The sequence below is a fragment of the Lathyrus oleraceus genome, chromosome 4 (assembly GCF_024323335.1).
Source record: "Lathyrus oleraceus cultivar Zhongwan6 chromosome 4, CAAS_Psat_ZW6_1.0, whole genome shotgun sequence".
Lineage (NCBI taxonomy): Eukaryota > Viridiplantae > Streptophyta > Magnoliopsida > Fabales > Fabaceae > Lathyrus > Lathyrus oleraceus.
The window spans coordinates 236,145,852-236,162,405 of NC_066582.1; positions in this window are offsets into that span (position 1 = coordinate 236,145,852).

Genomic DNA, 16,554 nt, shown 5'->3' on the forward strand with positions numbered 1-16,554 from the left:
AACTTTCCAAAAATAGAAAGTGACTTGTAATTGAAAACTGCCAAAAATGGAAAGTTTTTCTCCTCAAAATTACGTGTCCAAAAATGCTTCAAATGAAATTTTGTTCAACATGAAAGTTGTAGATCTTGCTCTCACCTTTCCAAAAAGTCCAAGAACATGAATTTCTCATGTGTGGTTGGCACGTTATGATCAAATCATTTTCAGAAAAAGTTGATTTTCAAAGTGGCATAACTTTTGAATGGAAAGGCCAAATTGGGTGATTCTTTTTTGAGCAAACCACATTTGACATGTACTTTCATGATGCATCATCACATTTCATCAAAAATCATCATAGCAAAAGTCCATTTTTCAAGTGAACTAATTTGTATTTTGGTGGGAAAAAATGTGTTTTTGAAAAATACATGGCATTTGCACTTCAAACCAATTCCAACACATCATAAACATCATTTTGGACTTGCTTGAATGGTTTTGGCACTGTTACATTGGCTGCATTGTGAAAAGGGCATTTTGGCCAAAACACTTAAAACTTCATTTCACTAATTCACATCACATTTGCTTAATCTTGATTAACATTTGGATTAGCATATGGTATAAAGGCTCTAATCATAACTGTTTCTCCTAATGAAAATCACAATTTCAGATCTAACAGATTTTTCATCCAAATTTTCTCAATTTTGTTCAAGCTTTTTTTTTCATTTTTTCATCAAATTGCACGATTCTTTTTGCTTTCTTTTGCATCAATCCTCATCTGCATATGCTAAGGAAGAACTGTTGAAGGAGAACTGTGGAAGAACTTGAAGAAATCGCAGCTGTCATCACCTTGATCATCCATGGCATCTTGAAGATTCTTCGAGCTGGAGTTGTTTCGAGCTGAAAAACCTCTTTCAATCACCTTCCTAAGCTTCAATCAACATCTGTTTTCAGCTTTTGGACCTTAACACGCACGAATCAAGACCTGCATCATCCAAAAGGTTAGAACTCGACCGAGCTAATTCTCAAAACTATGATATGGCTTTGATAGATCTCCTAGTGTAGAGTAGCATGAAATTTGAATCGTTGAATTCCGTTGAGTATTGAGTGAGAAATCTGGAATTGAAGTTTGACATGTAAATGTTCTTTTGATCGATTTGAATTTGTTAGTTTGAATTAGGAAAAATTAGGTTGATATTCGTGTTGTTCTTTGTGAGATCTTTCCAACGGTATATGGATTGTTGAATTTGGTTGAGGTTTGTTCATATTGGATTTTGAGGATGAACACGTGATGAAGGTGTTCAAAAAATTGCCAAAACGCATGTTAGATCCGTGTAGTTGTCACTGTTCATGCGCTAGGATGTTTGCGCGCCAACCTGTTTGAATGAGGACACGGTTCGATCCTGCTGTACAGCAGTTTCAATTTTGCCTTGCTACTTTATTTTCCTTAGGCTTCATGATTCTACATACTTATTTCATTCTTTTTTTATTTTTTCTCAACAATAAAAAATTCATATCTCATTCAATTTTTGTCCAAATAATGTGAGATTTTTTGTGTAATTCTCCTTATCATGTGCTGGATTTTATGATGATTTTTAATAATTTTGTGCACGGGTAGATTTTGAAAATGCTTAGGGTTTGCTTTGACATGTCATTTTGTGCACCATGCTCACCATTTTGATCATAAAATCTTGATGCTTCATTAGAAATTTTTGAAACTTTGCAATTGTGTTCTAGACATCTTAAGGAGCATTTGCATATGTGATTTGCAATTTTTGAGTTCCTGGATTGAGAATGATGCCATGATCTTTAGAGGTGTTACATTTTGTGCCATGCCATGCTTTGTTCAACTTCTTGATTTTATTTTCTATGCTTGTTGAACTTGAATTGAGCTGGATTTTGGCATGAGATTACATATGGATGTTGAGAATACATGTGAATTTTTTCTGGAATTTATGGATGCATTTCCTATTTGATTGGGATTTTATTTGCTGTTTAGTCATTTGTTGACGTTTTATGAGACATGTTTGTATTTGCTTTGTGAAATTCGGGTTATTAATTGGATGGATGTGAAATTTGGCATGAGTATTGTAGACATATTGAAGTGCATCTTGGCTTTGGTCTCATTCATTTATCATGTTTTGTCTCTGTTTTATGATTGGTTGAAGTTGATGCTTGTTTTGATGCCATGTATGAGCTTGCTTGAACTTGTCTGGACTTTATGAATTTCATTGACTTGCTTCCCTTGGTCCAAATGAGCTGAAATTTGGTATGATTGACATGTTATGGATGCTGTTTGATCATGAATTTTTTGGGGATTTATTGAAATGTTTTGGTATTGATTTGATTGTGATCATTCTGTTTGGTCCTTTGAGGTTATAAATTGCATGTTTGTTGCCTTTTCTTTCATGAAATGATAATGATGAATGATATGAATGTGGAACCACTTGGGTTTGATTCTTAATTGTTTGATCTTGATGTTGGATAATTTTCACTTGCTGTTTTAAATTTTTCATCTCCTTTGGACCCTAGGCTTGTCCTAGTGGTCTTGTTTCTCACGTTTGAATGTGATTTTCAGGTTGAAGAAGCAAATGTTTTAAGGAGATTAATGCAAGTTGATTGAGTTTGGTTTATATGCTTGTTATGAACTAACTTGGGTTATTTTGTAGGATGCTTGGCTCACTTGAGTTGATTGTGCTTTGCATAGTGCATTGTCTAATTATACATTGTCTGTTGATTCTTATCTTGTCTGTTCTGACTTTGTGATTGGTATACTGACTGAATTAGATTGATTTCAGGTACTTTAGTCGCTAACAGTTCATCTTTGAACTTGCTTTGTGCTGCTGCTTGGTTGTATAAACCAATTGAGGTAGAATTTCTTTTCTCCATGTAGTCTGGAAGACCTGGCCTGTTACTTGGCCAGGCACCTGTCTGAAGTCCTCCTTAAGAGGCAATGTCTGTGATTGTTTATTTTTGTCCCCAAGCAGAAAAAGACCTTGATTAAGGCAATTGGGAGACACAAGAGGTGTGTAGTCCACCTCCTGCTATTCTGTTGAGTCGTCCCTTGGCTCACATCACATGTTGATGCCTTGTGGATCCTAACCCAAGATCCATGTACAGTTGTACAGTTGAGTCAGTGTCATAAGTGTAGGAGGGTTCCCACTTTCTGGACCCACACTTCTTTGTCTGAAGCTCTCCCTGGCCAGGGATAAGAGCTGTGAAGTCTAATCTTCACTCACCTTTCATCTGGCTTCACCTTGACTCTCGATGTCAAGGTTAAGAGCTAACATCACCTGACACAATTGTGTTGCTTTTGCAACTTAACCCTTGATTGAGCCCACCTTGTCTGGATATAGTGTGTGCTAATTGCGAATGTTTGCTTTGTTCTGATTATGTTTGCATGCTTTGATTGTTTTGCCTGTTTAGGTTTAGCTTGCTACCTGAGCAAGTTAGGATAGAAATCATAACATAGGGCAATGATGCATGATAACATCTAGGCTCGAGTACAGCTCCCTAGTAGTGTGTCTCCCTTTGTATCTGGTTAGAATTTCTTTCCCGCTCAGGGGGACTACGTCGCCCTGATCCTCATACCAGATGAGGTACGTAGGCAGGAGACCGTGCGAGGTCTCTCCGGACACTTTTTTTCTTTTTGTGTGTGTTTGCTTGACAGTTACTAGGCTCGAGTGCCTGACTTCTTAGTAACTTGTTGCTTGTTTCCCTCTTGTGTGTCAGGATATGGATGTAAGCCCAGCGATTGGCTGTCCGTATCCTGAGTGTGTTTATTTGGTTCGGAAGCCGATGTAAGACCAGCGATTGGCGTTCGGGTTCCAAGTTTGCCTGTGTTTGTGTGTGTTTTGTTTGGCGTGCGCGAGCTGAACTACGACAGCTCTGATTCTCGTTCCAGACGAGATACGTAGGCATAGGATGCGATATCCTAGCGAGCCCTCTCCCCTTTTCCTCCACCTGTGTTGTCTTCAGTGTGTGTGTGTGATGTTTGTTTTAGCAACCTTAACCTATCGTTTGAGCGTGGATCCCGTCGAGTACGACGGATGCGTAGGGGTGCTAATACCTTCCCTTCGCATAACCGACTCCGATCCCATTCTCTTTGGTCGCGAGACCATGCTTTTCCCAGGTTTATTTCGAGCATTTCCTTTCCCTCTCTTGGGATAAATAACGCACGATGGCGGCTCTGTGTTGTTTTATTTTAGCCCGCCGGTTGTTTTTCGCGGATGCGACACATACTCGCATGGAAGATTATCCACAACCAGTTACTAGGTTAATAAAGGATAAATCGACCGAAAAGAAAGGATATCGGGATACCGGTTACTGGGTATAAAATGATAACCAACAAATAGGGGATTACATCTACTGGTTACTGAGTAGAAAACCACATAAGTAGGACTTACAACTATCGGTTACTGGGTAGAAGGCCACAAAAATCCACTAGGGAAAAGATGGACAATTGCTGGTTACCGAGCAATTGAACATTTAAACCACAGGGAACTACAGGGGAATAACAAGAAGGAGTCAATCTAGGAACAAACTAGAAAGACACAATTAACAAGACTCAACCCAATGAGGATATAACTCAGGGGAGTAATTCCATCCCTATATATAATTAGGGAGGAAACTGAAACAATGATCATCCACTAGAACATAGTTCAGTGGGGAATAATGAATGAAAGATAAACACTTTCTACCTATAATTAGGGAGGAAACTGAAACAATGATCATCCACAAACATTTGCTTAGGGAAAAATATTTCACCCATAGCAGGAGATAACAAGCAAAGATATATGGAAAAGAATGCAACATGAGTATCTGAATGCTATAATTATGCATGTATATGCGTGGTTTATGTATGACTAATGCTGACAAACAGACATATCTAACACAAACAGGTCCGAGAATCGACGGACAGACATCCGGTATAAGGTCTCAAAAGAGAAAGTCCAGGCCCACAGGAGAAATCGGATCCGATGGGGAGCATCAAATACCAGGAAACACCAATCACCATTGAGGACAAAGACCACTGCTAGGGATAGGCGAATTCTCAACCGGGGGAAAATGCAGAGACATCAATAAGATCTATCATGGAAGAAACTCTATTGGGGATCTTATCAGGGGAAGATGTGAGAGTCTGTGGGGAACAACCACCAACCAGGTATGTGCTGTTGAACAGACATAAAATCCAACGTAGAGAAAACTCTACTGGGGAGCTCATCACGGATAAGATCCATCGTAGAAGAAACTCTACTGGGGAACTTATCAAGGAATGATATGAAACTCTGTGGGGAACAACCGCCAAACAGAAGTTCCAATGATCAAAACACTTCCTCTCATCTGCTGGAGAGACATCTCTACTGAGGGGAGAGAGAACCAACTGCTCTGGTGGGGAAGGACACAATATCTTGACCACAAGCTCAACTTAGAGGAAACTTTCCAATAAGAAAGGGGAGACAAATTATCAGGCTCTGATCAGGAAACTCCACTGGGGATAGACTGTAGGCGATCCAACTGGGGACAGTCTGCTGTAAGCAACCCTACTGGGGATGAGTTATAAGCCAACCTACTGAGGATAACTATAAGTACCTCCGGAGGAATTATCTTGGCTAAGGGGATCGGGAACGAATCTTTCGTCAACACATGCTATGAAAAGGGGAACAAACGCTTCACCAAATGCTCTAGGCAACCACTGTTGAAGAGATATCTGAAAGATAGCCTTGCAGGGAACACATGCTTACTCCTGCTGAGGACTTCTACTCATGCTGGGAATTTCCGCTCATTGGGGAAAGACAAACTTCCTCATGAATAGATAGCATATCAACTTTTATCAATCTATAGAGGATTTTATGTCAGTCCATACAAGGGATGACAACCATATAGTTAATAAAACACAAATGCTAGACTCAGACTCTCTGGTGAATTGAGGATGTGTAATTCTCTGCGTTCGCTGAGGAGACGACCTGAAAGATGATGAAGAGGATACAAACATGCGTGAATGAACAAATGCCTTACCCTTTTGGAGATCATACTATCCTTGTGTAACGGGGTATTCGTTACCTTATGATTTATTAACTAAATCAAAAGTGAATCATACAATTTGAGTCGCCACCACACTTCTATTTATCCAAAGGAAAGGTTAGAAAGTGAACAAAAACCGAGAAGTTTTATCAAATCAAAAACTAATAAAAATGCCAGAGATCTGGGTAAGGGGGTTGGTTATGCAATGGGAAGGTTTTAAGCACCCAAAACATCCTTAGTACTCTAAGGGAGCCCTTTTTACAAAGTTGTATTGTAGGTTGGTATTTGTGAAAAGATTTGTGCAAACAAGATCGGGGAGATGAGAAAAGAATATACAAATTATTTATAATTTTTTTGTTTGAATGGATGAACCCATTGCCTACGTACCATCACAAAGGTAGGATCAAAACCTCGTAGTTCGGGGTAAAAATCTCAAAATAAGTTGGTGAATTGATTTGATCAAAAGCCTTGAGGTCTTTTGTTATCAAAGGGAGAAAACTCAACCTAAACCAACAATCCACCATGTGAGGAGAGCTTCAACATACTAGTGAGGGATCCACCCTATAATAAGTATGGAAGACTTATAGTCCAATCACTAAGGATAAGGTGAGGTTTACATCAACCACTATGAAAACTCAAACCTATGGTTAGTGTTTATAAAAAAGGTTTTAACAAAGGTGGCCATTGAAACCACAAAAACAATTTGAAGTAAGTTGTATTTACAAATTAGAAGTATTCTCAAAATGAAGTCAAAGTATGAATTAAGGTTCATTCAAAATAAGTATTAGTGAAAAGAAGTTTGAAAAATCAAAGGCATATGGTCTAGGTTTCTAGTTTTGAAAACAATGTCAATGTTTGCACAAAATGAGTTTGGCTTGGGTTAGAGTGGCTAGAAGAAGAGAAGGGCTAGTCCTAAACATGCAAAGATGAGAGAAGAGATAAAACGCCTGGAGTTCCTTTCTTGAGATCATAAAGATGATTCAAGGTGCTCCTTTCCTTTGGACTTAGCAAGCAATAAGCAATCAAAACAATTAAACATTCAAGCTCTTAGGATCTCCATTTGGCTTGTCTTTATCTTAACTTGGCTATTCATGACAATGGTCCTTCTTACTATCTCAAGTTTGGATTCCCTATCACACAAGAACAAACAATAAAAAAGTTCACAATGCAATAAGAGGAGTGGACAAAGAAAGAGTTTTTGATTATGGATCCTTTCAAGTCAACTTTCAAGATTAAGCATTCTAAAGGCATGAGGCCTAGTTGCTCTTCAACAAGTTTAGCATTCTAAAGACATGAGGCCTAGTTGCTCTTGAACTCCATTAAGCATAGCTAAGGTCCTAATTATAAGTCCTTTCTCCTTTTTGCATTGGGTTCACACAAACAATCATAAAAAACAAAACAAAGCAACAATATATTTATATACAATAATAAGCTCAAATGAGCAAAAGGAAAATGGCATAAACATAAACATGAGCTTAAGTGAGCAAAGTGAAAAAACAATATGAATAAATGAGCAAGAAATTAAATTGCATTAAAGTAAATTGCAAAAATTAAATGATTGAATTAAAGTTAGTAATTAGTAGTTAGTGTTAGTGTGCCATAAGGAAATTTAGCGCTATGTTAAGCAATCGTAAGTGGACTAATGTAGTAGTCACACCTATCTGAGGTCGGTCAATAAAACTATAGGCAAATAAACACAAGTTAGAGATCATGACTAGTAAGCCAAGCTCATACAACTTGTCATGCCCAAAGAAAAGAATGAAAGGCCTTGTATGGATTTCAAGTTCTTTGCTTGACCAAGAAGCAACCTATCTTGGACACAAAGCAATTCACTTGATCTTTGATCAAGTTGAATTTGATTTGGATCAAAGAAGGTTAAGCCTCTCATATGTCAAGGCTAACTACAAATCATTAACTCATTAGCCAAAAGAAAAAGAAGAAGATGAAGATGAAATGAAATGAATAGAAAATGAGAATTCAATTGGTATAACCAAAATACAATGGTCAAATGTGAATGGAATCAACATCAACCAATGGTTAACAGAAGTGAAATGAAGATTAGAAGTCAAGAAAGGTCAAACATATTTTTTGGAATTAAAATAATACATAAAATAAAATGAACAAGGTATGGTCAAACTTCAAATTCAATTCAAATCAACTTGAATAAGTCCAATTGAATCATCATAAGTCTAACATGGTCAAACAAGGTTTGACAAATTTTCTCAACATTTTTTTGAAAACAGAAACTATTTTAAAATCAATTAAAAGAATTAAAATATAACATAAATGAATTAAAATCTCAAATAAATCTCAAATCAATTAAGAAATTGATGAGAATATTTTCATAGACTTATCATGATCCAAATGTGTTAAGAAAATATGTTTGGAATTTTTGAATATCAAAAAGTATTTAAAATGAATTAAAAACTATTAAAAACAAAATAATTCACAAAAAATATTAAATGGAATCATAAAAATAATTAAAAATCAGATTATGAAACTAGATTTTAAAAGATTTTTTTTGCAATTGGTCCCATATTTTTGTGATTCCAAATAAAAGAGTTATGAACTTTTGAAAATAAAAGGAATTAAAGAAAATAAAACAGAAATTAGAAAAATAGGAAAAAATCAGGAGCGCATGATTCAGCTTCATTAATTGACGTGGACAATCAAGTGGTCCAGAAGCGCACGCGCATGGTGATCATTAGTCAAGTGCATCACACCATGAATTAAAAAAAGTCAAATAGAACAAAGGCTGAGATTAGATCATTGGTGTCAGATCCAAAGGCCAGGGAAGTTCCACGTGGGGACGGTGGTGGGAACCACCATCTTCTCCGGTGAGCCAACAGAAACTGGCCACCAGTTGCAGGTTTTGCAACCTCAACCAAATTGCACGTGCCTTATACCAAATTAAAGCTGGGGTGATGTACATCACCCCTGTAACCTTGGATTTCTCTCAAGATTTCTATGGAAGGATAAATTTGAGATGGAAAATCCAGGTGTTCAATTTGAAATGTAACAATTCAAAAAATCAAAGCCACCATTGGCTTGCCTCTCACATGAGGACTTCAGAGAATCAAACAAACACAAGCAAATCACAATATACAATGAGATATGGATCAAAACAGTTTGGATGTAAACCTTTAAAGTGCAACTTTGATGAGCACGATCCACTCCAATTCTTGCTTGCGGCTTGATCTAGAGATGATGATGATGATATGTTTAGGAATTATAAACTGAAGATCAACCAGGGAAGTTGAAATTCAAGTTTGAACTTGAGAAAGTAAAATCAAAATTCCTCTAGTGTGGTCGGGTTTCAATTTCTGCAGAGCTTCAGGTTGATTCAAGGATGAAATTTGAATGAGGCAAGGCATGTATTTATAGCTGGAATGCAAGCAAATGGAGTGCCAAAACCGTGTGCATGAAGCTTTAGGTCCTCCATGCATGGGCCTGTACAGGCGCATGTGAGACCTAAAAGCAATTGGAAATGAATGCTGAGCTCATTTGAAGCAAGTTTGGACGTGCAATTTGAATAGTGTTTGCTTGTGCATGAAGATTTCATGTTAAATGCATAAATGGTCACAAATGTTCCCCTATTCGAAAGTCCCATATGAAAAATCCAAACATAGGCATGTGAGTAATGTTGGAAAGGTCTTGACATAAGGAAAAAAATCTATGTTGGACAAAAATCCATTTGAAGTTTGTAAAATTGTGAAAACTGGTCATGAAGTTTGATGTACAAAACATGTCTTTGAAAAATTTGCCAAAAGTGGCCAACTTCAAGCCCTTCTGTTTCAATGATGAAAGCCTCAAATGGAAAAACCTCCAACATAAAAGTTGGAGATATTTTCAAGATGATCAATTTGGACTTATATTTTGAATCATTTGGATTTTTAATGAGAAAGGTATGGGCACATGAAGTTGAACTTTTTCAAGATTCAATGGCTTTGGTCCAAAGTGACCTATAATGTTTTGTATTATCACATGTGTTTCTTTTAGGATTATGAAATTTTGTCCAACATAAAATTTGAAGTAGAAATATTTAGCTTTCCAATTCAATTGGTCTCACCTCAAAATCATGAAAAATGAAGGAGTTAGGTCCTTGGGAATTTGACCCAAAATTAGGGTTTCAGTCAAAATGACCTATAATGTTTTGAAATTAATGATGATTTTCCAAGTTTCAAATGAATTTTTGATGAACATGAAAGTTGTTAATATGGTTATTAAGAACATGTTTTCTCTTGGGATCATCTTCATTTGACAAACACATCAATAGTTAGGTCTCAATGGATTTCAATTTAGTCAGATGATTTGACTGGTCAACTTCTCAAGTCCAAACTTCAAATCTTGATGAATGAATGATTGAGGATACTCACATAGGCTCATATATGCATAAAATAATGAATGAGAGAACTTCCCTTGATTGGATTTGATCATAGTTTGAGGTTGCTTCATGAGCAAGGCACAATCAATGCACATGTGAGTTAGGGTTTCCTTGGGAAACAAGCCTCAAGCCCTTTGGTTTATCTTGATCAAATTGGAAAATTGAGATACTTGGGAGGAATATATGATGATTTAGATCTTTGTGAACCATTGTCATGCTTGCTTTCATCTTCATCTGGTCACTTCATTGAGCATAGGGGCCTCCTAGGAGCCTTGGGTCACATGACTACTTAAGCTTCTAAACAAAATAAGTTAGTGACATATTTTTGTGCTTTTGGTTAGTAAACAAAATTAGAAAAGCAACAATATACAATTCAAGCATGCTTGGTGGTCTCAAACCAACTCACACAAGTCTCAACCTAAGGGTTAAGGAGCCAAGATGCTATGATCCTTGAGGCAATGCAATGAGCAAATGATATGATACCATGAGGGATCTTAGGGTCAAAATTAGGGTCTTACACCTTGGGAGAGCACTGAAGACATTCCATTTATCCTTTCAGTCATTGTGAATGTTCACTTTGTTTAAAAAACAGTTTAAAAACTTTATTTGTTTAAAACAATGATATTTATCAATCAAAAACATGCAAACATTTGTTAAACAGAAACAAATAAGAGTGCAAAGAATTGGATAAAGTCTTAACTTTATTTGATAGAATGGTAGTCCGCAAATGGCGAGACTCCATGGATCTTTACAAATTTGAAATTGGTGATATATATTGGAAAAAGGCTACATTAAACATAATGACCATTTCTCCACCAAATCCTAATCCAATGTATTTGAAGCTTCAGTTGACGATGATTGAGCGAGAATCCTTGACAGAAGACAGCTTGTAGAACAAAGTCTTGTCAAGATGCAGTTACTTGCTAAATCCCTAATTTTTGCATAGATTGGCCCAGGATGAGGTACTCAATCTAGCGGGATATGTATATTCTTTTTTTCATGTCTCTAACTTTTTCCTGGACCGCCCTTTCGGGGTTTCAATCCACCGAGATGCTCATTTTTGCCTAAGCCTCCCTTTCGGGTTTTCAACTTAGCGAGTTATTCTGTTTTTATTTTAGGCGAAATATTTCTTGATTGCATCTGAATTCACAGGACGAGTGAAATCCTCCCCATCCATAGTTGTAAGTATCAAAGCACCGCCTGAAAAGGCTCTCTTAACAATATATGGACCTTCATAGTTTGGAGTCCACTTGCCCCTGGAATCGGGCGTGAAAGACAATACTTTCTTGAGAACGAGGTCACCTTCTCGGAACACACGAGGCTTGACCTTCTTATCAAAGGCTTTCTTCATCCTTTGATGATACAACTGACCATGGCACATGGCAGTTAATCTCTTCTCTTCAATCAAATCCAGTTGGTCATAACGACTCTGAACCCATTCAGCCTCAGTCAACTTGGCTTTCATCAAGACTCTCATTGATGGGATCTCAACCTCCATGGGGAGCACAACCTCCATTCCATATACAAGAGAGAAAGGGGTTGCCCCTGTTGAAGTGTGGACAGATGTACGATAACCATGCAAAGCAAATGGCAACATCTCATGCCAGTCTTTGTACGTAACAACCATCTCCTAAATAATCTTCTTGATGTTCTTGTTAGCAGCTTCAATAGCCCCATTCATCTTGGGTCTATAGGGAGAAGAATTATGATGCACAATCTTGAACTCGCTACACAACTCTTTCATCATCTTGTTGTTCAAGTTAGATCCATTATTAGTAATGATTTTGTCTGGCACACCATAACGGCATATGAGTTGATTCTTGATAAACTTCACAACCACCTTCCTGGTCACGTTCGCATATGATGCCGGTTCAACCCACTTGGTGAAGTAATCAATAGCTACGAGAATAAAACGGTGATCGTTTGACGCCTTTGGCTCTATCATGCCAATCATGTCAATTCCCCACATGGAGAAAGGCCATTGTGAGGAAATAATATTCAGAAGTGTCGGGGGAATATGAATCTTATCCGCATAAATTTGACACTTGTGGCATTTCTTCACATATTTGCAGCAGTCAGACTCCATTGTCAGCCAATAGTAGCCTGCTCTCAACATCTTCTTAGCCATGGCATGTCCATTGGAATGAGTACTAAATGAACCCTCATGGACTTCAGTCATCAACAAGTCTGCTTCGTGTCTATCCACGCATCTGAGCAGAACCATGTCAAAATTTCTCTTATAAAGCACGTCACCATTAAGGTAGAAACTGCCAGATAATCTCCTCAAAGTCTTCCTGTCTTTAACAGATGCCCCAAGCGGGTAAATCTGACTCTGGAGGAAGCACTTGATATCATAATACCATGGCTTATCATCTTCCATTTCTTCAACTGCAAATACGTGAATTGGTCTATCCAATCGCATCACAATGATATTGGGGACTTCATTCCAATATTTCACCATAATCATTGAAGCAAGCGTAGCAAGAGCATATGCCATCTGATTCTCATCTCGAGGAATATGGTGGAAGTCAACCTCAGTGAAGAAAGTTGAAATCCTCCTCGCGTAATCTCTGTATGGGATGAGGCCAGGTTGATTCGTCTCCCATTCACCCTTAATCTGATTAACAACAAGGGCCGAATCACCATAAACATCAAGATGTTTGATCCTAAGATCAATACACTCTTCCAAACCCATAATACAAGCCTCATACTCTGCCATGTTATTCGTGCATTTGGAAGTTAGCCTTGCTGTAAAAGGAAAATGTGTGCCTTGAGGAGTAATAATCACTGCCCCAATACCATTTCCATATTGATTAACAGCGCCATCGAACACCATGCCCCATCAGAAACCAGGCTCTGGCCCTTCATCGAGCGTAGGCTCATCGCAATCTTTCATATTCAAATAAAGAATTTCCTCATCAGGGAAGTCGTACTGAACAGACTGATAATCCTCAATTGGTTGATGCGCCAAATGGTCAACCAAGATACTACCTTTAATAGTTTTTTGAGCTCGATACTCAATATCATACTCAGACAATAGCATCTGCCAATGGGTAATCCTCCCAGTTAAAGCAGGCTTCTCAAAGATATACTTGATTGGATCCATTTTGGATATCAACCAAGTCGTATGATTCAACATATACTGGCGTAAGCGCTTAGCGGCCCAAGCCAAAGCACAACATGTCTTCTCAAGCATTGAGTACCGAGACTCACAATCAATGAACTTCTTACTCAAGTAATATATGGCATATTCTTTCTTCCCTGATTCATCTTGCTGACCTAGGACACAACCCATGGAGTCATCAAGCACGGTTAAGTACATAATCAATGGTCTCCCTTCAACAGGCGGAGACAGAAATCGGAGGCTCAGACAGATACTCTTTGATACTGTCAAAGGCTTTTTGGCAATCCTCGGTCCAATCATGACGTTGATATTTCTAGAGGAGCTTGAATATAGGCGCACATGTGGCAGTCATGTGGGATATAAATCTAGAAATATAATTCAAGCGGCCAAGAAAACCTCGGACTTGCTTCTCAGTTTTGGGTGCAGGCATCTCTTGTATTGCTTTGACCTTGGCGGGATCAACCTCAATACCTCTTTCATTGACAATAAAGCCCAATAACTTGCCAGAACGGACTCCAAATGTACACTTGTTCGGATTCGGGTGGAGTTTGTACTTCCTCAAACGCTGAAAAAGCTTCAACAAGTGTTCTACATGTTCAACTTCCGTTCTCGACTTTGCAATCATATCATCGACATATACCTCAATCTCCTTGTGCATCATATCATGAAACAAGGTAGTCATAACACGTTGATACGTGGCTCCGGCGTTCTTCAAACCGAAGGGCATTACTCGATAACAGAATGTTCCCTAAGGTGTGATGAATGTTGTCTTCTCCATATCCTCGGGTGCCATTTTAATCCGGTTATAACCGGAAAATCCGTCCATAAATGAGAAGACATTGAATTTAGCTGTATTATCTACCAACATATCAATATATGGTAGAGGAAAATCATCTTTTGGACTAGCTTTATTCAAATCTCGATAGTCCACACACATTCGGACTTTTCCATCTTTCTTAGGCACATACACAATATTGGCCACCCATTGAGGATATGTAGAAGTCACCAGAAACCCCGCATCAATTTGCTTCTAAACTTCTTCTTTAATCTTCACTGTCATATCAAGATGAGTTCTTCTGAGCTTCTGCTTCACAGGCACACACTCAGGCTTTAACGGTAAGGAATGTTGCACAATATCAGTATCTAGACCAGGCATGTATTCATACGACCAGGCAAAGACATCGACATATTCTCGTAGCAACTCAATCAACCCCTTTTTCACAGACTCTTCAAGGAGTGCCCCAATCTTCACCTCATGAACACAATCTTCATACCCCAAGTTGACTCTTTCCAGATTCTCAAGATGCGGTTGAATGATCTTCTCCTCGTGCTCAAGCAGACGGGTAATCTCATTAGGAATCTCTTCAACATCATCTTCTTCGGCCTCAAAGACAGGGAACTCAAAGTTGGGAGATGATGTTGGATCATTATGTTCAATGGGTTTGATCAACCTGCATAATGATTTTTAGTATAAAAGAGATTTGAGAATTCAAACAAGGCAAATCATTATGCAGGTGAAAAGATTGATTTTATTCTCCTTTTTTAGGGTTTTATGGTGATCACCAATTTCATGCAAAAATCAAAAAGTGAAAATAATTTGAAAAACAAACATTTAACATGTAATTTTTGAATGAATATCATTGTATTATTCAAAATGTGCCAACAATGTCATCACTTCTCCTTTTGGCATGGGAGAAGGGTTTTTAAACAAAATGAACATATTACGTGGACTTATGGATAACTGGTGGAACATCAACAACGACCCAATTATTGCAGATTCCTCCAGGGATGAAAAAGTTGCCCAGATCTTCCTCTTTATCATCTTCCACTATGACAACAACCTCTTGATCTTCAACAGTGTGGATGAAACCTCCACTCTAGAACAGCCCACGATCATTGGAAATGCCTGAAGAATACCCTATGCCAGCCCGGGATTTATTATCTTCCATCTTGATCATTTGTCCTAAACCAGTAGTTGCACCATGCTCAATGGCCATCTTCGCATCATTGTAGGAAGCAAATGAAGAAGGTCATTTCCTTGAAGGCTCAGCAATAGACAAGGCTTAGAACGGAGTCCCAACCTCATCCTCAGCATCAATATAGGAAAAGGAAGATAAATGGCTAACCAAGAGAGCCTTCTCTCCCCCTATCACCACCAACTTTTTGTTTTTAACAAACTTTAACTTCTAGTGTAGGGTGGATGTCACGACGCCTGCCTCGTGAATCCATGGTCTGCCAAGCAAAAAATTGTAAGATAGATGGATATCCATGACCTGGAAAGTGATCTGGAAATCACTAGGTCCAGTCTTGATCGGGAGTTCTACTTCGCCAATCACAATCTTCCTCGATCCATCAAAAGCTTTCACTACCACCCACCCTGCCTCATGGGAGGCCCCTGGTAAGAAAGTTTCGCCAGAGTGGACTTTGGCAACACATTAAGCGATGATCCTGTATCCACCAACACGTTGGACAAGGCATCATCCTTGCAATTCATAGAAATGTGTAGTGACAAATTATGGTCTTTTCCCTTCTCGGGAAGATCAGCATCACAAAATCTCAAATTGTTACAAGCGGTTATGTTTGCAACAATGCTATCAAACTGTTCAATAGTGACATCGTGATCCACATATGCCACGTCCAACACCCTCTTCAAAGCTTCGCGATGTGGCTCAGAATTCATCAGCAAAGATAAGACAAATATCTTTGATGGAGTTTGTAGCAGCTGATCAATAACATTATACACGCTCCTTTTGATGAGCCTTAGCATCTCATCACAGTCCTCTTTCAAAATGCCATGCTGGCCAACCAGGACAGGAGCTTTCACGGATCTATCAACAACAGGGTCAACTACCTTCATAACAAGTGCCGGATTAGAAGAAGAAGTCCCCACAGGACTGGGAAGATTAACAACAATCTTTCTCAATACGTCTTCATGGGGTTTCGGCGGCGCCGAGAAAACACGACCACTGTGGGTCACACCACTGACGTTAGAAATGCTCACTACGGAAGTTGAGGGAAACGACACCTCTTTTCCATCTTCTAGCATTACTGC